We start from the raw sequence: 26,208 nt of genomic DNA on the forward strand, positions 1-26,208 counted from the left end.
AGTAGTTGGAGGTGATGTGAGAGAGGAAGGCTGGGGTCAGCTCAGAAAATGCCCTGATATATATTTTTTTTCATTATTATTCATTATATTACATTACATATATTCATGCATATATATATTATATACACTCATATATATATTTCTTGAATATGAAATATATATATATTTCATATATGTGTGTGTGTGTGTGTATACATATAATGAACTAGAGAGAGAGAGAGAGAGTCAGAAATGGGCAGGAATAAAATGGATTGCCACATAAGGGAATAAGTTTCCTGCCCCTGGAAATGTATGTTCAAGCACATGACAGGAAACAACATAATGAAGAAAATGAATAGAGAATTTAGGCGTCCGAAGTGTGGTTATGCTAGATGACTTTATGATTCCACCTAACATGGAGATTTCATGATCATGGCTTCTAAACTGCTAGAGAATCAGGACTGAATGACTAATTAGCTGGTGAGGGGCTGTAAAAGGAGGAGTTGGAAATAACCACACAGTTTCTGGTGAGTGTTGTTGCTATTATTATAGTGAGCAGGAAAGAGGAGCAAGTGATCCTCACACATACTGACCTGAAGGCTCACTGGGTCTAAAGCTCAGGTGACAGGCTGGAGATCGAGATTTGAGGGTCACTAGTTCACTTCATGTACCCAAACAACCAAGGAGGGGACACACACAATAGGAAAGAGAACCCCATTTATAGAAACAACAAAGAAAATAACATTCTTAGGAAGAAAAACAACAAGCATGTACAAAACCTCTCTGAAGAAAATGCTAAAATACTCCCGAAAGACTTGAAAGTAGACCTGAACAGATGGAACGATACTCTTTGCTCTTGAATAGGATGACTCAACTCATAAAGACATCATCAGTTCTCTCTTAGTTTATAAATATGAAATGCAATCCTAAAAAAAGGTACCAACAGGCTTTTTAATGCTGCTAGACAATTGACACTAAATTTCATATGGAAAAATAAACATTCAAGAATAGCCAGGAAAACATATTATAGGACACTTTTGGTTCCCACCAAGATGGAGTGGTTCCATTTCTCCCAGGTCCTCCCTCTTGCAACTAAAAAACCTGCACATTGCCCAACAACGTGAATGAATTTAACAATACTGACTGTACACTTACAAATGATTAAGATGCTACATTTCACATTATGTGTATTTTACCATAATTAGAAAGTTTTAAAAAAGCAAACTGCAGAAACAAACAAAACCTGGAAATAAGATAACAAACAAGTATAAGAAACCTCTAAAAGGCAGAAAGAAAGGGTGGGTGGTCAACCTAGGGATTTAGAGACTTGAGGAACAGCACATCAGGGAGTTTGATGGGTTTCTTTATTGACTCCCATAGATCCTGAACAGGCTGCTGCAGAAACCTCCAACCTGGAACTGCCAACAGGTACAGGCAATAATAATAATAATGATGATGATGATAAAAGTCTTTTCCCACTAGGCAAAAGACTGATGGAAAGGTAGACTAAATGACAGAAAACTTTCTTAAAATTCCCTACCCTGCTCCAGCCAACACCAACAGAAAAGCCATCCTTGTCCTGTGGTTTCAGCCAGGCAAAGTCGGAAGTTGATATTCTGCCTCACCCCACCCCCAATCCTATGTAAGCAGATGGCCATACTCTGATTCCTCTGCCCAGAGATGTCAGGGGTCCAAGCATGCTCCCATTTATTTTCCCACTGGGGTAGTGTCAGCTCAACAAGCAATTACAAATATTTCTGAAACAAATTAACAAAATAAAAAAATCTCAGCAAAGAAATAGAAGTTATTAAAAAAAAGAACCAAATAGAAATTATAAAACTGAAAAGTACAGTAACCAAAATAAAATAACTCACTGACAAGGCTAATTAGTAGGATGGAGATTAAAGGAGACCTTCGGGGACCTGTGGGACAACAACAGCAAAAGATCCAACATTTGTATTATTGGAGGCCCAGAAGAGGAGAAAGTGAGAATGAAAAATTAGTCAAAGAAATAACAGCTAAAAACCTTCAAAATTTGGCAAAATCATAAACCTACTCAAGAACCTGAGATCATCTCAAACAGGAAAAATCCAAAGAAATCCATGCCAAGACACTTCATAATTAAACTTCTAAAAACAAAAGACAAAGGAAAAAATCATAGAGAACTATCAGTTCAAAAGATAGGGGATTTCTTTTCAGTTACCGTGGGGTGCAGAAGGAAGTGGCATAACATTTTTCAACTGCTGAAAGAAAAGAACTGTCAACTCCAAACTAGGTCTCTGGCAAAAAAATATTCTTCAGGAATGAGGGGGAAATCGAGACATTCTTGGATGAAGGAAAATAAGATATGTCATTAATAATACTCTCATCATTAAAGAATGGCTAAAGGAAGTTCTCCAAGCAGAAAAGAAATGATAACAGAAAAAGAAACTTTATAAAGGAAAGAAGAAATTCAGAATAGGTAAGAACAGTGATAAGTACAATAAGCCTTTCTTCTCATGAGTTTCTTCAATCTTATATTTGATGGATGAAGCAAAAATTATAACACCATCTCATCTAATTCTCAGTGTGTACAGAAGAAATGGCTAAGACAATTATATTTAAAAAGCAGGGGAGGGAAAAGTGATCTAAATGGAAGTAAGACTTCTACACTTCACTCAAAGTGATAAAGTGTAGACTGTAGACTGTGATAAATTACTTGTATATACAGCTATTAGAGTAACATTAAGTGGTTACTAGAGTAATGACTAAGAAAGATTATACAATATGATACTCAAAAACACTAAGTATAAATCAAGATGTAATCCTAAAATATGTTTAAGTAACCCACATGAACGCAAGGAAAGAGAACCAGAGGAACACAAACTAGAGGAAGCAAACAGAAAAGAATAAAATAGCACATGCAAGCTGGAACATATCAACAATTACCTTACATTTATATGATTTAAACACACCAATTAAAGGACAGAGATTGGCAGAGTAGATTATAAAAAATGGCCCAACTAAATTCTACCTACAAGATATTCCAAATACAATAGCATAGTTAGGTGGAAAGTAAAAGGACGGAAAGATATACCATGCAAACATTAATTTAAAAAAAAGCAATAGTGGCTGTATTAACATCAGAAAAAAACTTGAGACCAAAGCATATTATGGGAGACAGACAGACATTATATAATGATAAAAGAATCAAACCACTAGGAAGACATAATGACCCTAAACGTGTACACACCAAACAGCAAAGTCTCAAAACACATGAAGCAAAAACAGGGAGAACTAAAGGGAGACATTGACACATCCACCTGATACTTGGAGACTTCGACACCCCATGCTCAGCAATAGATACAACCACTTGTCACAATCAACAAAAATGAAGGACTCAATAATACTTTGTTGACTAACAGGCTCTAGATGCCATTTATGGAACACTCCACCCAACAACAGCAGATTACACATTCATTTCAAGGGCCCATAGAACATACACCAAGATAAACCATATCCTGGGTCCTAAAACACACCTCAACAAATTTAAAAGCATTGAAATCACACAGTGTATGTTCTTTAATCACAATGTTCTTTAATCAGAGTAGAAATCAATAACAGAAAGAAATCAGGAAAATCTCCAAATACTTAAAAATTAAGCAACACACTTTTAAACAATCCATGGGTCAAAGAGAAAGTCCCAAAGGAAATAAAAAATGCATTTAGCTGAATGAAAATGAGAACACAACTTATAAAAGCATGTGGGGGAATAGCTAAAGCAGTGCTGAGAGGGAAACCTATAACACTAAATGCATACATTAGAAAAGTGGAAAGCTCTCAAATTAGTATGTAAGATTAATCAATAATCTAAGCTTATACCTCAAGAACCTAGGAAAAGAAGAGCAAAATAAACCCAAGGCAGCAGAAGCTAAGGAATGATAAAGACGAGGAATCAATGAAATTGAAAACAGAAAAATGATAGAGAAAAATCAATGAGACAAAAAGCTGATTCTTTGAAAAGATCAGCAAACTTGACCTCTAGCAAGACTGAAAAGAAATAGAGAAGACACCAACTACCAAGATCAGAAATGAAGCACAGAACTATCGCTTACAGACCAGGCAGACATCAAAAAGGCTAATAAAGGAATATTATGAAAAACTTTACATGCACAAATTTGACAACTTAAGTGAAATCGACCAATTCCTTGCAAAGCACAAGCTACCAAAATAGACTATTTGAGTAGCCTTATCACTACTAAGGAAATTGAATTCATAATTTTAAAACTTTCTCCCATAAAACACCAGACCCAGATGGTTCCATTGGAGAATTCTACCAAACATTAAAGAAGAATTAATACCAACTCTACCCATTCTCTTACAGAAAATAAAGAGCAGGGAACCTTTCCAAATCATTTTATAAAATTAATACTGCCCTGATATGAAAACGAGACAAAAACAGTAGAAGAAAGAAAACTAGAGACCCATCATGAATAAAGGTGCAAAAATCCTTAAGAAATTATTAGCAAACGGGGCGCCTGGGTAGATCAGTCAGTTAAGCTTCTGACTCTTGATTTCAACTCAGGTCATGATCTCAGGGTCCTGGGATATATTGGGCTCCTTGCTCAGCAGGGAGTCTTCTTGTCTCCCTCCTCCTCTGCCCCTGCCCCAGCTCACGAACTCTCTCCCTCTCTCTCAAATAAATAAATAAATCTTTAAAAAAAGAAATTATTAGCAAACTACCACAACTTCTACAATATGAAGTGTATAACCCACATTACCCTATAACAATTAAGGAGATGAATCTGTAGTTCTCAAAAGAGAAATCTCCACACCTAGGTGGTTTCACAGGAGAATTTTACCAGATGTTTAAATAATTAGTACTACTTTTACATAATCTCTTTCAGAAAACAGAAAAGGTGGGAAAATTTCCCAATTCATTTCATGACTCTGATACCAAAGCCAGACAAACACAGTACAAAATAAGAAAACATAAAACCATTATCTTTCATGAACTTAAATTAAAAAAAAAAAAATCAACCAGACATTAGCAAATAAAATCCAGGAATACCTAAAAAGAATAATATATAATGACCAAGTGGTATAAACCCTTGTAAACCATGGGATTGCAAGGTTGGTTCACCTTTTGGAAATTAATCCGTGTTATCCACAATATTAACAAGCTAAAAAAAAAAAGCACATGATCATACGAATTGATGCAGAAAAAGCATTTGACAGATTCAACACCCATTCATTATTTTAAAAACCCCATTTTTCATAAAATTAGAAACAGAGAACTTCCTCAATGTGATAATGAGCATCTACAAAAACTCTACAGCTAACATTATACTTAATGATGAGAGACTGAATGTTTTTCCTGTAAGATCTGAAGCAAAGCAATGGGGGAGCGTGGGTGGCTCGGTTGAGTGTCTGACTCTCAGTTTCGGCTTGGGTCATGATCTCAGGGTCCTGGGATTGAGCCCTGCATTGGGCTCTGTGCTCAGCGGGGAGTCTGCTTCTCCCTCTCCCTCTGCCCCTCCCCTGACTTGTGTGCACGCTCTCTGTCTCAAATAAATAGATAAAATCTTTTTTTTAAAAAAAAAAAAGAAACAAGACAAGGACATCTGCTGTCACCACTGCTATTCAACAAAATACTTATAGTTCTAGCTGGTGTAATAAGGCAAGAAAATAAAAGTCATAGAGATCAGGAAGGAAGAACTACATCTGTCCCTATCTGCCGATGACATGATTGTCTAATGGAAAATCCCCAAACACTTGACAAAGTAGCTCTTAGAACCAATAAGTGAGTTCAGCAAGGTCACAGGACATAAGATCAACACACAAAACCAATCACATTTTCATATAGTAACAACAAACATTTGGAAACTGAAATTAAAAATACAATACCATATTGGCCTAAGGATAGATATATAGATTAATGACATAGAAGTGAGGGTCAATAAATAAATCTTACATTTATGTTCAATTGATTTTTGACAAGAGTGCCAAGACAAAACAATAGTCTTTTCAACAAATGGTGTTGTGACCACTGGATATTCACAACCAGAAGAATGATGTTGACCCCTTTTTCACTATACACAAAAATTAACTCAAAATGGAAGCCAGACCTAAATGTAAAAACAAAAATGACCAAATTCATATCAAACATAGCAGTAAATCTTTGTGACCTTGAATTAGACAAGAGTTTCTTAGATATGGCATCAAAAGCATGTGATTAAAAAAAATTGATAAATTAGATTTCATAAAATCGAAACTTGTGTGCTACAAATAATACCATCAGGAAAAAAGAGGCCTGAGTGGCTCAGTTGGTTGAGCGTTTGACTTCAGCTCAGGTCACGATCTCGGGGTCCTGGGATAGAAGCCCGCGTCCGGGCTCCTCCCTCAGCAGGGAGTCTGCTTCTCCCTCTCCCTCTGCCCCTGCCCCTGCCCTTGCTTGTGCACACTCTCTCTCAAATAAATAGATAAAATCTTAAAATATAACATCAGCAAAGTGGAAAAATGACCCAGAGAATGGGAGAAAATATTTGTAATTCATATATCTGATAAGGGTTTAGTATCCAGAATACGTAAAGAACCCTTACAACTCAACAACAGGAAGACAAATAACCCAACTTAAAAATGGGCAAAGGATCCAAATAAACATTTCACCAGAGAAGATATACAAATGGCCAATAAACACACAAAAAGATGCTCAACACCAGTGGCTATAATCAAGAAGACAGAAAATTACAGATGTCCGTGAAGATGTGGAAAAAATTGGAACCCTTATATGTTGTTGGGGAGATAGTGAAACTGCACAACTACTTGGCAAAACATTCTGTCAGTTCCTCAAAATCTTAAACACAGAGTTACCATATGACCTAGAAATTCCACTTGTAGGTATAGATCCAAGAGAAATGAAAGCTACGTCTATACAAAAACTTGCACATGAATGTTCATAGCAGCATTATTCACAATAGTAAAAAAGTGATAACAACCCAAATTGCTACCAACTGATGAATGGATAAACAGACTGTGGTATATCCATACAATTGAATATTATTTGCCAATAAAAAAGGAATGAAGTACTAACACATGCTTGAACATGGATGAAACTTGAAATACTATGCTAAGGGAAAGAAGTCAGTCACAAAAGGTATTGTACACCTCCATTTATAGGAATGTCCAGAATAGACAAATCCATAGAGACTGAAAGCAGATTAATAGTTGCCAGAGGCTGAGGGTAAAGGGGAATGGGGAGTGGCTGCTAATGGGTATGTGGTTTCTTTTTGGGGTAACTAACATGTTCTGAAATTAGATATGGGTGATGGTTGCACAACTCTGTGAATATACTAAAAAAGAAACACACACTCTAAATGAATTTTATGGTATGTGAATTATACCCCCAAAAGCCCATATTTTAAAAACACAATACCATTTACAATTGCTCCAAAGGAAATGTAATACTTAGATATTAAAGTCTAAGAAAATATGCATAGGATCTGTATCTAGAAAATTACAAAATACTTATGAAAGAAATAAAGATCTCAATAAATGAAGAGACTTACTGTGTTTATTGATTAGAGGATGCAACATAATAAACATTTCAATTCAAACTGATCTATGGTTTTAATGCAGTTCCTATCAAAATCCCAGCAAGGCTTTTTGCAGACACAGACAAGCTTATTTTAAAATTTATATGGAAGCTTCAGGTCCTAGAATAAAACACTTTTGAAAAACAAGGATCCTTGAGGTGATGGTAGCGATCACATGAATCCGCACATTTGATAAAACTGCTTTGAATTAAATGCACTCATACATAAATAAGTGCGTGTGAAATTGGTAAAGGCTGAATACGGTTGGATGGATTGCATCAATGCCCATGTCCTGGTTGTGATACTGAACTACAGTTATGCAAGATGTTACCATTGGGGGAAACTTGGTGAAGGGTATATGGGATCTCTGTTGCATTATTTCCTAAAACTGCATGCGAACCTACAATTATCTCAAAATAAAAAGTTTTAAAAGTCATACTGTAAGTCTCCTATAATTAAAACAGTGTAGTATTAGAGGAACAGACAGATTGACCAGAGAAATAGAGCATACATCTAGAAATAGACTCGAGTATATGTGGAATTGAATGATAAAGGGGACATTTCAAATCATTGGGGCAAAGACAGACGTTTTAAAAAATCAGGGTTGTGATAACTGAGCAGCCATTTGAAAATAGGCAGAGATCCAAACCATATAACCACCCACAAGGATAAACTCCAAATGGATTAGGAATCTAAATGTAAAACCTGCAACCCTTCAAATAGTAGAAGAAAATTGGGTGAATTCCTCTTTAACCTGGGTGTGAGGAAAGGTTTTCTAACTGTGACTCAAATCCAGATGCGATAAAAGAAAAGGTTGATATTTGACTATGTAAAAACGCTTTTGCAGGGCGCCTGGCGGGCTCAGTCTCTGGTGCAGCTCTTGATCTTGGGGTTGTAAGTTTGAGCCCTACATTGAGTGTAAAGATGACTTAAAAATAAAATCTTCTTTTAAAAAGCGCTTTTGTATGGCAAAGAAAAATAAACACCATCAGGAAACAACAAATTGGGAGAAATTACAACATATATCACAGGTTAGAAAACTAATAGCCTTAATATAAAAACTCTTAAAATTGAGGATAAAAGACCAAAAACTCAATAGAGAAAGGGAGAAAGACATAAACAGATAATACACACACACACATACCCCAAAAAGGCTCTAGAGCATATGAAAAGATGCTCCAAGTTACTCATAATTAGAAAAATGCTAATTAAAATTACTGAGATACCATTTCTCACCTATCAGATTTACAAAAATTAAAAAGTACAGCAAACACTTCGTTGGCAAGGTTTTAGGAAAAAAGACCCTCTCACACACTACTGATAGGAATGCAAATTGGTACAAACCTTTCAGGAGGGGAATTTTGTCAATACCTGACAAAACCAGTAAGTGTTTACTTTTTGACACACCCACTCCACTTCTAGGAGCCTACCTTGAACACATACCTTCGGCAAAATGAAAATACATATGCACCAGGTTGCTCACTGCAACATTGTAATTGCAAAATACTGGAAACAACCCAAAGCTCATACATAGGAAGGTGGTTGAATAATCTACGGTACCGTCACACAAGGCTGTATTAGGCAGCTGTAATCAAAGAATGAGAAAGAGCTCTAGGAAATGAGAAGAGGTGATTGCTAGGATGTACTGTCACGTAAAAAAGCAAAGCCCAAGGAAGGATCTATAGGATGCTACTCTTCATGTAAGAAAGAAATACACAGACATCTGCTCATTTGTGCAAAAAGAAATACAGGAAAACAAATGAGGTTGGTTACTTAGTGGAGATGAATGGAATAAGGTGGGAAGGATAGAAGTAATGGGAGGTGTCACTTTCTGTACAGTTTTAACTTACAGAATTATGTCATTTTTCACATGCTCAAAAAAAGAAGAATTAAAATTAACAAATATGGGGAAACAAAAACTTCAAAAGGAATCTAAACAGAAATAAGTCAACTGAACCATACTCAGATGACCACACCGGGGGCAGGGGGATGGAAAGCTAGCCCAGGTAATTTTTTAACACAGTCTTTGGATGATATAACCTCAAGCGAAAGACAAAGAGAATTCTAAACAAATATTGTACTCTAGTTAATGGGCTTCTTCTCACAGAGTTACAGGTTAGCAATTATGAAACTACTTTCTGTATATTCTAGGATTCAATAAATGAGTAAGTACATTATGGATAATAGCAGGGAGATTTCTCACTGTCATAAAAGGGAGTTACAAATATGGACGGGGAAAGAGAATTAACTTTGCTGTTGGATTAGGATTTAGAGATATCAGTGTTAACTCATGGATTATAGACAGACTGATGATAGATAGATGATAGATGATAGATAGATAGATAGGAGATAGACAGGTAGGTGGGTAGATAGAGAAATTACCACAATAATAAAAAATCATAAAATCATAAAATAAAAGGAAATATAGATGTGGGTTAGGTAATTATTTTCCTGCCTTTGTGGACTCAGAGGGTCTATTAGCAATGACACTCTTGTAGAAATGAGCATATATCTAGTACCCAGATCTTAGTTTCTAAATACCATTCTCCACCAAAAGAAATTAGGGCTCCTTGGAAAAATGGCTGATTTTTAGGACTGAGGCAGAAAATGTACAAGATGAGCCTGGAGCACATTGTTGTGCCTGAAACTCAGGCCATGCTCAGAGAATGATTAGGGACATGTCAAAAAGACTTGAGAGCTAGCATAAATGGGCTCCCACTGGCCAAATCTGGGACAATTTAAGCATCAAAATAAATAATGATAGTAAAGGATTATAACTCATTGAATCAAAAAATGAATCCAGGGCGCCTGGGTGGCTCAGTTGGTTAAGCAACTGCCTTCGGCTCAGGTCATGATCCTGGAGTCCGTGGATCGAGTCCCGCATCGGGCTCCCTGCTCGGCAGGGAGTCTGCTTCTCCCTCTGACCCTCCCCCCTCTCATGCTCTCTCTCTCATTCTCTCTCTCTCAAATAAATAAATAAAATCTTTAAAAAAAAATAAATAAATCCACGCGTTTACCTGATATAAATAAATACATAAGTAAATAAACCAGGTGGGGAGGAAAGCTCTCTCTTACAGTAGAAAGCCAAAAAATACATATAGAAGAGATAATGAAATTAGAAATTCATTATTTGGCAACTGGCATAATAAACTTGCCTCAGGCAAGGATCATCATTGGATGCTAAACTAGTGAGTGAATGTTTTCAGAGTAACAGGATATTAACATTTCTTCAAATATAGCTCCATAAGATAATTACAACAGGAAAACTAGTACCTCGGCAGTGGAGAAACCTGGCAGATGCCACATTAACCAAGTGATCAAGGTTAAGATCACCAGTAATGAGACATCTAGTTACCACAGACCTCATGATCTGAGGCACGGACCAGGACCCAACATCACTTCTGTGGTATTCCTGCCACAGGTGCAGAGCCTGAATCTAATCACGAGGAAACATCAGACAAACCCAAAATGAGGGGCATTCTGCAAAACAACTGGCCTATACTTTTCACAAATATCAATGCTATAAAACACAAAGACAGATTGAAGAATCGTTCCAGGTTAAAGGAGACTAAAGGGACATGATGACCAAATGCACCATATGACCCTGAACTTTCTTTTTTTTTTAAGCAGACTCCCTGCTGAGCAGGGAGCCCGATGCGGGACTCGATCCCGGGACTCCAGGATCATGACCTGAGCCGAAGGCAGTCGCTTAACCAACTGAGCCACCCAGGCGCCCTGACCCTGAACTTTCTTTTGCTATAAAACACATTATTGGGACAATCAGCAAAATCTGAATAAGGTCTTTAGGTTAGATTGGAAACAATGTTAGCTTCTTGATTTTGATCTGCATCCTGTACTTGTACAAGAGGATGCCTCTGTTTTTAGGAAATATACATTCACTTACTTAGGAATGGGAACATCATGTCTGCAGTTTATTCTCACACAATTCAGAGAAAGAAGTGTGTGTGTGTGTGTGTGTGTGTGTGTGTGTGTGTAGAGGGGAGTGGATAAAACAAAATGTGGTAAATTGTCAAAAATGTGGTAAAAAGTAGAAGGTATTCAGAAATCATTTGTATTATTCTTGCAACTTTTCTTGAATCTGAATTCATGTCAAGCTAAAACATTGAAGAAAAAAAGCTTAGAAGTGATCAATGAACTCCCAGGACAAAGGGAAGGTGTAGAGAGCAGAGCAGAGGCCTGAGCGCCAACCATTAGGAAATGCTCCCAGTTGATGGGAGCGTTTCCACGAAGCAACAGGACAGGAGTCTCTAGGTAAATGCAGGCATTCGGGGAATGGTTACTGTTGTTTTGATAAATTTCAGGTCAACGCTGGAACCTTCTTCGGACAAAAGACTTGTTGCCAATGGTCTGCAGAGCTCTGCTCAGTGTGGCCGACACCAGCTGGTTCACTGGACTCCCTATGGCTCTGCATTCCCAAGCCAGCCCACGAGGCAGAAAAGCTGAGAATCAAAACTCCTTTCAGGTAGAGTCGTCTTGGAGAATAGATGGACGGATGGACGGACGGACAAATGGATGGATGGATGGGTGGACGGGTAGGTAGAGAGTTAAGATATGGCTGTTGAGCACTTGTAATGTGCTAGTCTGAATTGAGATGTGCTGTAAGTGTAAACTACACACTGGAATGTAAAGACTTCACATGATAAAATAAATGTACAAACACTTTGGTAATTGTTAAGTTGATCACATGTTGAAATAATATTTTAGATAGATCGGGTTAAATAAGATACATTGTTCAAATTAATTTCACCTGCTTTTTAACTTTTTCAATGTGGTTATTAGATAGCACTGGCCTAGTGGATTCGTGGTTTTGCAAGTTTTTGTCCAAATCTCATCTTCTCGGCAAGGTCCTTGCTCCCCACCCCATTTAGAAGTGCACCCTTCCCTGCCACTCCCCAACTCCCTTCCTGCAAACCAAAATTGATTTTGCTGCAAGTCACTTATCACCTCAGACATAACTGTATGTTTTACTTATTAATCTTGTCTTCCTTTAGTCTCCCCCACTGGACTACCTTCCATGAGCATTTTGTGTCTGCTTTGTTCACTCTTGTACCATCACCCTGACAAATCATTAATTTGCAGAAGTTCTTCACCATGGGCACTTAGTAGCCTTTTACATCGTTACTCTCACATACCTGCCTATCCTTCCTTCCTTCCATCCATCCGTCTGTCTGTTCATCCATTCATCTATCTGTCCGTGTATCCGCCCATCCATCCACAGCCCAGGCACATAGTAGATACATACAACATCTTCCTTGAATCAGTTTTTCAGAATGACTTTTGTCCTGTCCCTGAATTGATCAGCACCCAAGTTCCAGTTTTGAATTACTCTGGACTCCAGTTTCATATGGACCCCTGACCTGCCCGAATTGGAGAGGAGAAGAAGCCCAATATGCCCCACCCCCTGTGAGGGTCCACAGTAGAGAGAAGGGTCGTGGGCACTGCCCTCCCTTCCCCCCTCCCTTTTAGGAGCCAAAGCTCCTAACAAATCTGAGTGAGGGGGAGGGGATAGATACATTTTCCCAAAAGGCAGACAGCTATCAGGAACTATGCGGGCAGAGAAGCACATTTTTTATTTATTTATTTATTTATTTATTTATTTATTTATTTATTTATTTATTTAAGAGAGAGACAGAGAGAGCACAAGCAAGGGCAGAGGGACAAGCAGACTCCTTGCTGAGCGGGGAGCCCACCGCGGGGCTCGATCCCAGGACCCTGAGATCATGACCTGAGCCGAAGGCAGACGCTTAACCAACTGAGCCACCCAGGTGCCCCAAGAAGCACATATTTTTAAAAAGTCCTAGCCCATTTCAGTTTTCTTGGACTCCATGTTTCCCTTCCTCTTTCAGTGACTCAGGCAATCACTGAGTTTTACCTCTAGAAAGGATTTAAAGGTCATATACTCCACTGGTCAAATCACAGCCTCCAAATATAATAATCCAAGCCAAGTAGAAAAAAATCTCACAGAGCCCTCTACTCTTCTCAGCCAGCCCCTTCACTGGAGAGATGGGGACCACAGGGCCCAGAGAGGGGAGGGGACTTGCCCAAGGTCACACAGTGAGGTAGCAGAGCTGGGCCCGGCACCTCGGCTGCCTCCTCCCAGACCCTGGTCCTGTTTCAGGCCAGGGGAAGGGGTGTGGCAGGCACAGATAACAGGTGCTCGGGCTTCAACCGAGGAAAACGGTCTCAGAGCTGGCGGCTGTGTGGGAATGGGCTGGGCAGACTTTGTAAGGTGGCCGACACAGACCCTCTGCTCTACTGTGGGCCCTCAGAGGTGGTAGGGCACATTGGGCTGCTTCTCCTCTCCAGTTTGGACAGCTCAGGGGTCAGTATAAACCTGGAGCCCATAGTAATTTTCAAAGCAAACAAACAATAAGCAAACATGCCAAGTACTGTGGGTGCAAGCAGTTGAGAAACATAAAGCTTCTTCTAGACAAGACAAACTGTTACTCATTACAAAAATAAGGGTGGGGTGGCTTGGGTTTTTTTTTTTATATAATGAAAATTAACAAATACGAAGTCAAACCTAAAACAGCCCGCATGTTTAAATTAAAATAATTCCAAATAACAAGTCTCCAAGGACCACATCCCTACCCCCACCCCAGTATTTTTTTTTAAATCTGTTTTATCGTAAATTAGATATCGATACCAACAGAATTAAATATTTACTTCAGCTGAGAACAACTCTTTGCTACTGGGGGCAAAGATGGAGGACAAAAATTCCTTTTTTTTTTTTTTTGGTGCAGAATGGTGGTTTACTAAAGCATGGGGAAAGGACCCATGGGCCCAAAAATTCCTTTTTGATAAGCTACTATTTGATAGCTAGAAATCAAAATCACCCCTATCTTCCTTCTGCTGCGCACAAGTTGGAGGCCCAGATGATGCTTCTGTAAGGGTCTGTGAACCATGGGGCAGAGCAAACAGCTCCAGGGTGGGCTGGGAGTGGGAACGCCTGAGTCCTGGACTAGCTCAGCCCCGGCATCCTCATGTGTAAAACCAGGGGTCTCTAAGGGAACTTCAATTTTTCCCATTTTTTGGTCCTACATAAATACATATCAATTCCTTTCGTCTTTACCCAAACTTCCAGAACTATTCTTGGCTATATAACAGTCACAGCCCCCACCTACCAAACTAACACAAACCCCCCACATTGTCAAGTGTCTGGTCATTTCAAAAAGAGCAAATGATGATTTATCATTTTCAAATATTTTAAGTAACTAAGAGTTTAATTTGCAACTCATGGAATCATGGAAACGTCAGGGCTGGAGGAGCCCTTCAGATTCCCCTAGTCTAAGTCCTTCATTGTACAGATGGGGAAACTGAGGCTCTGAAACACATGTTGGCTGACCCCCAGGTGGATGTAGTGGGTAGAACAGCACTAGGGAACCCCCCACCCAGACTCAAAGCTGGTCGTAAACAGCGAATCTTCCAAAGGGCAAGAGCTAACTGCCGTGATTTCCTGATTACTTGGTGATGCCTACAATTGCTGAAGGGCATCTACTTTCAAGTGACTCGCTCGACTCCTCCCCCTCCAAATGAATCATGAAGCAGAGGCCGAGAAGCTCCTGCACCGGCAGAGCTGGCACCACTCTGCATAAGGACCCAAGACTGAATACTCATCTTCACCCTGACCCTTACTTACCCAGCCCTGGCAAACCTGGCTTTCTTTAGCAAAAGAAACAAAGGGTGGGGGGGGGGGGGACACCTCAATCTGTATGCAAGCCCGTTCAAAGCAAACCAGCACTCATCTCTTTATAAAGGTGAGGGAAAGCCCAAGCTCCTAGCAACACACCCCCTTCCCAAAGGTTCTACCTTGAGCATGGGGGGATGGGCGTAAGCGGGTCTGCAAATGTGCCTGCCCCCCACAGCAACTGGCTCACCAGGCCGGGACATCCTCTGAGGGTTCCCATGGCTTCCCAAGCCTGCTCTTCACACTCTCGGCTGGCTTTCAGGACCTGAGCACCCAGGACAGGGTGGTCTTTAAGAGAGGTAAAAAGCCCTTACTGTAAGGGGTGGAGCACAGGCCCGACAGGGGCCAAGAACATGCCCTCATGCTCACCCGTGCTCTTGCACAGCCCCACTCAGAGCCTCAGTTTCCCCATCTGTGATTTATGAGCCCTCCTGGCCTTGCCATGAGAAGCCTTTCCACATTTGCAGGGTTGGGCGGGGACGGCGGAGGAGGTTCTCTGAATCGCACCCAGCACACGCCCCTCTCCCCTTCCCCTGCTCCTCCTGAGGCTTCTCTCCAAAGAGAACATGATCCTCCCATCCCTCAGGACAGGGCCCTGGCCAGACACCCCGCAGGTCCACCACCCAGTTTTCACAAGGAGCTGGCCAGACCTTTTCAGTGATGTGGGGGGAGTCAAAGACCCACTTTTCCCTCCTGATGCCAGGTGCAACAGTGGAAATGTAGAAAACCCAACCAAATCATTGGCCTTCTCAGATCTCATTTGCTAACTTCCATGGCAGGAAGACACGGAACCTTCTCCAGGGCCTTGGGCCAGACACACACACCCTGGCCCCACTCTGGAGCTGCAGAGGGCTGGACAAGCAGGATCTCTAAGCAGGCAAGGCCTCCAGAACTGTCTAGATCCCAGAAACACTGCATGCCCTCCCAAGCCAGGGATTCTTTCATGCTGGTTTGACCTCCCTAAACCCTGAACACCTCCTACTGGCGTCCTAAAGAGCAGATGCTCTCCAAGACATGGCAACCCTTGCATCCCATAATTCAAGTTGGAAGTTCCAGGTTCTCCTGAGAAAGGGAATCACACTGAGACATACAGGGCTGAGGAGGGCACCCTTGCAGGTAAGGCGGAGGGGTTGTGAGGGGCAGGGGCAAGAGGACCCAGGAAGGGCAAGGTGGGGGGACTGAACCCAAATTTGGTCTGCTCAGGATTTTGCAAAGAGCCAACCCACAGATGTGACTGAAAAGGCCAGAAAGCCTGTCCCCAGCCATATGGGGGAGAAAGGGCTTCAGACCTCGCCCTTTCTATCTGGGTACCACCTTCCTGAAAGGATGCGGTGAGGATGAGAAAGACAATGTCAGCTTCTAGTTCTCAACTTCTGGGATGACATGTGCTCTAGAAGGAGGAAAGGAGAGGAAAGGAAGGGTGATCGTGCTTCTCTGCCCCGAGACAGGTGCGCACGTGAGAGGCAAAGTCCGGCTGACCTGGTCGGCCTCTGCTGTGCACTCGGAAATAGGACTGGGCCATGGGAGCAAAGGATGCTCTGAGGGCCTCCAGCCCTGGGTCTGAGAAGCCAGACGTCCCCGCTGCCGCAGAGGGGAACGGCCTCCGGCTCCCACACCCACTGCTGCTGTTTGGCGAGACAGGACAGAAGAGGTCTGTAGGGCTGCCAAGGGGCTGTCACTCTGGAGGGATGCAGGGAGGAGGAGGGAGAGAAGCCTGCTGGGAGGCTCCCTGTCGGGGGAGCCCTGAGGTTTTGATTTTGTTGTTGCCGCCTGGGGAGTAGAACTGGGGGAGGCTCCAGCTTGACCTCACCTGTGCTGCGGGCAGAGCGCCCACCCCCCAGCCTCGGGGAGCGGCAGGCAGGGCCCCGGCCCCCTCCAGGGCGACGCACAGGCCCCAGGCCGCGGGGCAGAGGGGGCAGGAGCGCCGTGACCCTCCTCTACATTGTCAGGGCTCTTTACTCCATCGCCGGGGCATCCCTAGAAACAACCAGATTGTTCACTTTCATTCAAATAGCAGCACAATTATTCTAACACCAAGTGTGTCAAATTTGACTCCATCATATCCCCAAAATTAATTTTAGAGTGGCGGCGAAATGAAATGGCATACTTCCTTAGCTTTTGTTACAACATGTTCGCGCGGCAAACTGCGAAGAAAATGTAGTAATTAGAGGTTAAATTAATCCTTGACAGACAAGTGGCTTAGAAACTCTGTGGCCTCCTCCCCAAACCTAGCATAATGCATGCCAGTCTTTCACGTGACGCTGGCAACCACACCACAACTACTGTCCCACTTAAAATTCCGAGGTCGGCGCTGGAACTTCCAGAGGCCGATATTAACACGGAGATCTCATTAAGAACAAAACCCAAACAATCCCCAAAACTGCCAACAGAGCCCACCCAGCCGAGCCCTCCACGGGGCTGGCTGCCCGACTCTCCCTCAGCAACTTGAAAACAAGATGAGACACACTCCTTTCTGAGGCCCCAAGGCCCGGGCCCCAGATTGCTCCTTAACTTACAACCTGCCGTCTTCACTAGTTTAGGCTTGGAGCTCTGACTGCAATCCGCCCCTCTGCCTTCCTTACAGTGCTCACAAGGGGCACGCGCCGGGAGCCCACCACATCTGCTCTTCCTCAGGAGGAGAGGCCCATGTGCCCACAGCAGGGGTGCAAAGGGGGTGTTCTGGACTCAAATGGTTGACGGAGAGTCAGTGTCCCCTCAGGAAAGTCGGACCCCTCTCTGGGCCTCACTTTCATCTTCTTTAAAGTCACGAGGCTTTAGTCTTCCAGCTAGAAAATTCTCTTTTACTCTAGGAGTTTGTGGGTGAGTTAGGGGCATGCAGGCCGACCACGTGTAGCGGGTCCCACCTCTGCCCTTCTGTGTCACTGAGCCTCTAAAAGAAGCTGGGGTGGGGGTTTCAGGTTCAAATACTGGGCAAAATATGAAAGCAGATGCCATTCACTAGCTCATGCCCCGTGGCATCCAGGGGCCTTTTCTAGAATCCGCAGAAATGTGTCCCTGTGGCCCAGTGCCCAGGTACCTGCACAGATGGAAGGAAGGGGGAGACATAATGGCCAGCTAGCAGGCCCCCTTCTAGCATGGTCGAATCCCGTGGTCAGCCCCATCCTCCTCTGGGCCTCATGGAACAGTTCTCAATGTTCAGAAAACAGCATTGCCCAAACCCCACTTACTGGTTATTTACTGGGCAGAGTGAGAAGCAGGGCACCCTGGGAGGGGAAGGCAGCTGCCCCCCCCCCCCCGAGGAAATAGAGGGATTTCCGGGCTGGGACCCAGGCTGTCCAGAAAGGGGTGCTGGCTGCCCCCAGGGTCAGAAGGCAGCCGGGGCAGGATGGGGTTGCTATGGGTGGGCTCTTCCTCCACGGTCAGGAAGAGCTCACCCTCATGCGGGCCAGGGAGGGAAGGGGAGTCTGAAGCTGGGGTTCCTGAGAGGCCCTGAGGAACCCCTCTGGGCAAGGAAAGTTCTCACAGACTTCGCAAAGGGCTTTTTCTTTCTGGTGCTCCTTAGGCCCTGTCTCTGGAAGCTTTTACTCTGGGGAGCCCATAGTCAGCAAAGCCCCTCACTATGGCTCACCCTGGGGGATCTTTTGGGGCTGTGACAAATGTGATTGCTTTGGAAAATCCGAAAAGGTCAGATGTTAGAGATGGACTTGCGGCCCAAAGGAAATCAGGGAGGCTCTGTGAACAGGGAGAAAAAAAGAAAGCAACAGGGTGGGGAGGAAGGACACTCAATTCTCTTGCTTCCTTCCATCCCTTCCCTTGCACAAAATGCTCCTGGGGCTTCCGAAGCCCTGGGCTGCTCATTTGGGAGCAGGACACCACTGGGACTATGCGTCCACAAGGTTCACACATAAAGAAAGCCTGCATAACACAAGCTACCATTCCTCACCTCCACGGGACCCCTGACCCACTGCCCAGCGGCTCTGTGGGGCCCGGTTCTTCCTTTGCTCCAGTTGCAACCAAATGAGGACAATAGTGGCAACAGCAACAAGTAATAATCTTGCCAGACAACCCCATCAGGTTCATGCAGATTCAGGAAGCTTCCCTGCTCGAGACCTGAAGATGTTTCAGGACTCAATGTCTGCAAAATCAGACTGCTTCCAAGTGAGCTTCGAGAGGCTTCTTTCCTGCCGTACAGCTGACTGATGCTGCCTAGGTTACCCCGGGTGGCGGCTCTGGGAGGGGGGTGATGAGAATCAGTTTATTGTGCTGGTGCATAGTAACCGGCCCCTGCTCCCCGCCATCTATCTCCCTCCCTGGCCACATCTGTCTGCTCCAACAAACACTCAGCCTTTTCTGCTTGGATAAGGAGATTTTCTAGTTACATCCATTATATGTGTATCAACATTTATGGCAGCAAGATAATTGCCAAAGAGCTCAGAGGATAAAAGGTCCTTCTGCATAACGTTCGCATCCCCTCCCCATGTTTAAAAAAATCAATATTAAAATCAAGCAGGACACTGGTGGATTCTTGCATGGCTGCTGTGTCCTCCAAGTTGGAAATGTGATTTTTAAAAAACACCCAGCTAGACTAGGAAGAACAGAAAATGTTCAACAGTGAGTTCAGAGCCCCAACTCCAGTGGGGCCCGCGTGTGTAGACGGAAGGCCTTTTTGTCCTTGAAACCATTGCTAAATAACTGCAAAGCAGCAAATCTGCTCTCTATTAGATGAGTCCTTTGGAAACATGCCAGTCTAATTTCAAAGAGTTTAGATCCCGTTATCTGAAAACCAGCCCAATGACTAGGAGGCCTGCCGTCAATAGGCCCTGAGATCCCCAGATTAGGGGTACTGGACAAGAAGCCCTCCAGGATGCCTCCCAGCCTCCACCATCTCTGCTTCTGAGGGAGAAGTTCATACCCGCAAAAGACACAAAGAGAAGGAGCACTTCCCACTTTTATATTGTTTTCATTGGCCCTCTGCCATTTTTTTTTACTCCTCCCTCTTCTTGCTGCTCCTCCAAATCTCAGCCCCATTTCTTTGTACATGTAGCCATTTTCCCCAAAGGTGTTTTACTTTCCCAGAAAAATGACTATTTCATTTACAAATCGCAGTGTGTTGGAGCTGGAAGGGACTCAGACTCTCAGGTCATGAAGGGGGGCGGGGGGGGGGGGGGCAGGAGGAGCAAGGAGGGGGGATGGACTTGCCCAAGATCACTCAGCTAATTAGTGGGGAAAGTGTTCTAGAACACAAGTTTCCCAGCTCCTAGGCTAATTATCTCTCCAATGCAAAATGAAAATCAGACTCTTTAAAAAAAAAAAAAAGAAAGAAAGAAAAGGTTAACTGCATAGAGGAAGCCCCTTTAAAGAAGGAGGGTAGTCCAACTATTGCCAGAACCACTGATCTGAGTTTCTGCCCATTTCAGAAGCCTGAACAGACACTGAGTTTCCTAGGGATGATCTATTAACAGGTGCATTTTAAGCCTTTAGGTGATTTGCTTAAAATGGGAAAAAAATTAAACATGCTGGCCAGGCTTGGAAAAAAAAAAAATCCCTTTTCTTATTGAAAAGGATCGACAACAGTAAATCTCCTACCTTAAGATGCAGTGAACGTGTAGCCCCCGCCCCCACCCCAGCAACAGGCTATTTCCTGGTTGAGCTTAAAAATTCAATGACGTTCCTGTTTCAACCCACACATCTGTGTCACTGTCAGCGTCAGTGGCAGGAAAACAGACGAAGTCACCCTTTGCTAATGATTTCCTAACATGGAATTTCCTTGTATCTCCTCAAGCCTTTCTTCTTCTAAAGCCAAACTGTTTTTCCCCCTCTCAAACACATTGTACTGAAGGAAAACTGAAAATGGTCACGGCCGGAAGGGATGATTTCTAAGGAGATCTTATAAGGAAGAGCTGCAGATCTTTGGGATATTTTTAATGTGTGTGTGCTGGGGGGCGGGGGGGAGCTGCTAGTTTTTCTAAAGCCAATAGGAACAAAACGGAGAGATTTCCTCCCAGGCATGTGGGAATATCTCAGCCCCTCTCCTGCCTCCTTCCTCCCAAGTTCCACTTTGAGCAACAGTCTTTTACCAGTATTAAAGGAAACATACACACTGTCCCCTGGCATGGGGAGCATGGGGAGAGAGGCCAAGTCAGCACCCAGAGTAGGGGACAGGCGTGCGGAGAGCCACCAAAGCACAAAGCAATGTAGAAGCCCATCTCCTTTCTCCTCTGGAGAATATCCTATTTAATATGCAAACTGGTCATCAAGAGAAAAGAGAGATGTTACTTTAAGGCAAAGAAGCTGATTAGCTGCTCTGGCTGGCAGCAAACAGCTGGTCTGTCCGGCAGGTTCAAGGCCATTTCAGCTACTCTCTTATGGAGGCACCATATGTTCCATCTCGCACATCAGCAGCTTTATTTTCCAATGATCTTGCTCCAGAAGGGAAGCACAAAAGGGGGAGGAGAAGGTAGAACCCGCGGTTTACCCTTTGAGTACTTTCTTGTGGTTTTAGATGCAGTTGGGATGTGGGTGGGTGGGACGTTAAAGCTTCACCTTCGATTCCAAAAACCAGAGAACAAATGTTTGACTAACACTGTCGAATAACCTCCAGAGATGGGAGTGGAGTGGATTAGGGGAAAGATATGCAAAAGGTACAAATAATATGTCGCCCTGAGATTAAATGGGAAGGAGGACGGAGGCAGCGAGAGAGACCGGGAGGAATCTGACTTCGCTCTTTGGACCCCGCCCACTTCTCCTTATTTGTCAATTTTTCTTATTGTCAGTATTCCTTTTCCCAACAGAACAAACTTTAAGAGAGACGCGGACAGCTTTGGGGGGTGGGGGAGGTGGGGGCGGAGGCAGGGCAGGCCGACAGGATGGCGAAAGGTTACTTCTAACAGGTTTAACATTCCTCAGTGCAAGTCCGCGTTCCCACAAGTTTGGGGGGGAAGGGCAGGTGTAGAGGATAGGGGCCCGCTAAATTCTCAATCCTACAAACGCCGGCAGCCCATGCGTCGTGGACACCCCCAGCTGTCCGGCGCTGGGTCCGTGCAGAGGCGACAGACCGACGCACGGTCTGGAGGTGTTTCCCCGTCCCCACTGCCCGCCAAGGCTGCACGAACCTCGGAGGTGGCGGTTCCGACTCCCTCCCTGCCTCCAAACAAAGGGGGACCGCGGAGCTTTTGAGCCCCGGTGTGTGCTGTGTTGGGGAAGGGGGGAGAGGGTGGCCGGCAGGAGGGCGCAGGAAGGAGTGAGGAGTGTAGCCGCAGGGTGGCGAAAGCCTCACAGACACTGCTGTCGTCTCAGCCACCCGCGGGCGCGACAGCGGCCCGGAGCCGGGAGGTGAGGGGCCCCGGCTGCAAAGCGAAACCGAGGAAAGGGCGCCCCCTATGCCCGCGCCCGGCGAGCGCAGCGGCGAGCCGCATCTGCCCTTCCCGCGGAGCGTGCTCGGCCTCTGGCCTCCGCGTCCTCCCGCTCGCCGCGCCGCCCGCCGGCCCGTCCCGGCCGCTGGAGCCCCGGGTGTCCGCCGCCGGCAGGCGGGGCGCGCGGTGGGCGCCAGGAGCCAGGGGCTCCCCACGCCTTCTGGGGTTCCTGGGGAAGGTCTCCGAAACACAACCCCCTCCCCCACCGCCTACACTTGCCCTCCGGTCCCGAGCGGCTCGAGGCCACTGGGAGGCAGCCGCCCCCGCCCCCTGCCTCTGCGTCCCTTTCCCCCTTCCCTCTCTCCAGCCTCCTGGGAAACAAAGGGGCTTTTTATAAAGCGGATTGTTGGCGGCTGCGGCGGCGGGGGTAGGAGGGAGTGGGGCTCTATAAAGACAAGAAGAGGTGGGGTGGTTGGGGGGGGGGAGAAGCTGCGCGGCCTCCGGGAGCCCCAAGCGGCCGGGCGGCCGGGAAGCCCCCGCGGGTGCGAGGCCCACCCCGCCCGGCCCGTGGGCACTCGGGCGGCGGCCCGCGCCTGCCGAGGGTTGGGCTGCGCCGCTGCGATGCCGCCTGCCGGCCCGCTGCAGCCCGGGAACACGGTCGCGCGGGGCCGGGGCGGTGGGGACCGCACGATTCCCGCGGGGGTCTCCCCTGGGAGACCCGGGCCCTCTTCCCCGCCAACTCTTTCGAAATTGCTTGGGCTCAGGGAGACTTTGCGTCTTTGTTCCAGCGCGGCCGCCTCGCGTACGCTCGGCTCGCTCGCCCTCACAGACAATGTCCCGGGGCCGGCCTCGGTCGGCTTCCCGCAAAGGACACGTTCGCTGTGGGGACGGCACCCCGGGGGGAATCCTTCTGCTGCCAAACGACGACGACAAGCCACCCCAGCAAGCGGAGTCCCTTCTCCGCACGTCCCCCAGCCATCCTGTGCTCCCTCCCGCGCACACACTCACACCCACACTCGGGGTGCCCGGCTCAGCCGCACTGAGCTGCAGGAGCGCGGTAGGGCTAAGCCCCCGGCCCGAGGTGCGTCAGTTCGCTCAGGTTCCGACGACTTCAGGGCAGTTTTCTGGCAGGCTAATCCTATTAGTGTCTGCTCAGTCCGCATTTAATCACGGATCAAAATCAGACGGTCCGGCCAGTTTTCCAAGTGGCTTCGGACACACTGCATCGGGACAGAGCCTAGCCGAGCCAACTGGCCCAGAAAAGTATTTGGCGGCGCTCCGGGGGGCTTCCCGCCCGCCCTTGCCGGCGCCGGGCGCCGGGCTCTGCCGCCGCTCCGAGGCCTGGGAGCTCCGAGCGCGGGGGCGCCGGGGAGCTCCGGGCAGGAGCCCAGTCGGGGCTGCCTTGAGCCGCCAGCTCTGCTCGGGGCTGCTCTCCAGAGGAGGATTTGGCAGGGGAGGGAGCGCCAGGCAGCGGGCTCGGCGCACGCACACTCCACACTCCCGCTCAGTGGCGGCAAACCGGGTTGGGGTGTGTGTGTGTGTGGGGGGGGGTGGAATCCTGTGCCCAGCGCCCACTGTCGACTGGCCCAGGCTCAGGGAGCTGGCATGCGATGGGAGCGTCGCCGGTGGCATCCGGGCCGCCAGCGGCCCGGGGGGCGCCGGAACGGAGTGGGAGCCTCCCGGTGAGCCCGGCAGGGCCAGAGAAGCCCGTGTGGCTCGCGCCCCTCTGCCTTCCGCACACACACCCCCGCCCCCGGTGCTTAACGGCCCCCGCCCGATTCCAGACACCCGATGGGCGCCGGGGAGCAGGCAGAGGCCGAAGTCCCAGGCGATGGGAGCTGCGCTCAGGCCGGCCCGGCCAGTTCGAGAGGGGGGCCGGCCGCGCGTAGCGCCAGGTGGGCCGTGTGCTCGGAGCAAACTTTGGGGTCCCCCAGCTCCTCCGCGACAGGAACCACAAGTAGGGGCCGCAAGTGCACCCCGGAGCCCCCAGAGCAGCCGGACCTCCCGCTCCCGCCCTCAGTCTTACCGTGCTGCGGAGCTCCCTCGGCGGCGGCGGGGGCAGTGCCCGAGGGGCGGGCGGCCGCCGGCGCAGGCAGCCTGGCCTCGGGCACCCGCCGAGTGGCCCGGCCCGGTTGCAGATCACCCCCTGGCTAGCGGCCGGTGCCCCCGCGCCCGCCCGCCGCCGGCTGCTTCAGCTCGCGGCCAAGTTCATGCCGGCGGCGCTGCAGCGGCGGCCTCAATCTGCTCGCTCCATTCCCACCGCCCGGCTCCGCGCCGCGCGCCCGGAAGGTGGAGTTTCGGGGGTTTAAGTTACTGATAGGCATTTCTCACTGCTGTGTCACTCGGGGAGGAGGAGACACGCACGCCGCACACTCACACACCCTCACACTCACGGCGACGAGCGGCTCCGGCCTTAAAGGGGAAGCCGCGCTGCCCCGCCCGCGACCCCGCCAGCCCTGAGCCCCGAAACGCCGAGTTTCCCGGCCGCATGGGGCCGGGGGCAGCGGGAGCGCGGCGGCCGCCCAAGGGCCCTCCCCGGCCCTCCTGCCACTCTTTGGAAGGGAAAACGGCCGCAGGATGGCTTCGCTGCGGTCGCCTCGTTTCTCCAGTGCACTCGATCCAGGGCAGCTGGGGAGTGCGGGACGGAAGGAAGGGCCACGGCCGCACTTACCTCGGTGGCTCCGCGCGCAGCTGGAGGCGGTCGGTGCCCTCAGTGGCAGGTGGCCCGTCTAGACGGTGCGCTGATGGGGAGGAGCGACAGCGGGGTGACCGAGGGCCCCCGGGCACGAGCGGATGGAGCTCGCCCGAGGGCAGCAGGCGGAGCCCCGCGCGCTTGGGAAACCCGCACACGGCAGGTAGCCTTCCCGCGTTCTGGGCAGAGCTGGCTGGTGAGCCGTGCGCGCCCCTGACAGACGGAGAGCGAGCGGGGAAAGCGGGAGAGCCAGCACTCACTAGCGACAGGGCGAGACAGCGTGCGACACTGGCAGAGACCGAGAGGGACAGAGGGAAAGACGGAAACCGAGAGGGGCACAGGCAGACCGAGAGAAAACGACGGAACGACGACGATAGAGTGCTAGAGGGACACCAGGGGGGAGAGAGAGAGAGAGGGAGAGAGGGAGGGGGGAGAGAGAGCGAGAGCAGATCCCTGGAAGACACCGGAGCGTCACAGGGACCAGAGTCTCACCGTAAAGTAGCCTGTCCAATCCCTCCCCCTCGCACACACACACACCCCTTTCCCATTCTGAGCGGAGACTGACCCCAGAGCTGGCGGCCAGACCCCCTCCCCCCTCGCCCTGGGAGGGCGCTCACCTTCAGTGGTGGCCGCTGGGTGGGTAGCGCCCGTCCCACTGGCGTCGCGTCGGCTAGCTGGCTCCCGCCCGGACAGCCAAGCCGACCTGCTGTGACGGCAGTGGGGACCAGTGCTCTCAGGTGGCGGCTACTGAACTGCAACCCCCGCCACCAGCCCCCGCGCCTCGCCTAGCATCCTCCTTTCCCCTCTCCTGTCCCCCGCCCTCCCCCTCACCCCCTCCTCCACTGCCCGCCCCCACCCCCGCCTCCGCGCAGCCCCTGTCTGTGCTGCCCGCCGGTACGCTCAGCCAGGAGCCCAGGCGCGCCAGCCCGTCTCCCTCCCCAC

At 47.3% G+C, this 26,208-nt stretch overlaps 1 protein-coding gene across 3 annotated transcripts in view; it reads right to left on the reverse strand.

The window, feature by feature from the left end:
* MAMLD1 (mastermind like domain containing 1) overlaps positions 1 to 25,943 on the reverse strand; it is a 112,082-nt gene extending 86,139 nt beyond the window's left edge. Inside the window, exons 1-2 of one of the 3 annotated variants that reach the window (XM_032397443.1) lie at positions 25,884 to 25,903; positions 25,246 to 25,315 (exon numbers count right to left, since the gene is read on the reverse strand). The gene's annotated coding sequence lies outside the window, so the exon portion shown is untranslated. Of the gene's footprint in view, positions 1 to 24,600; positions 24,862 to 25,245; positions 25,316 to 25,883 lie in introns of those variants that run through there. The other 2 variants (XM_032397444.1, XM_032397445.1) reach the window with 2 other exon arrangements.
* Between the last annotated feature and the right edge of the window lie 265 nt (positions 25,944 to 26,208).

This window comes from Phoca vitulina, unplaced genomic scaffold (genome assembly GCF_004348235.1).
Source record: "Phoca vitulina isolate PV1807 unplaced genomic scaffold, GSC_HSeal_1.0 scaffold99, whole genome shotgun sequence".
Classification (NCBI taxonomy): domain Eukaryota; kingdom Metazoa; phylum Chordata; class Mammalia; order Carnivora; family Phocidae; genus Phoca; species Phoca vitulina.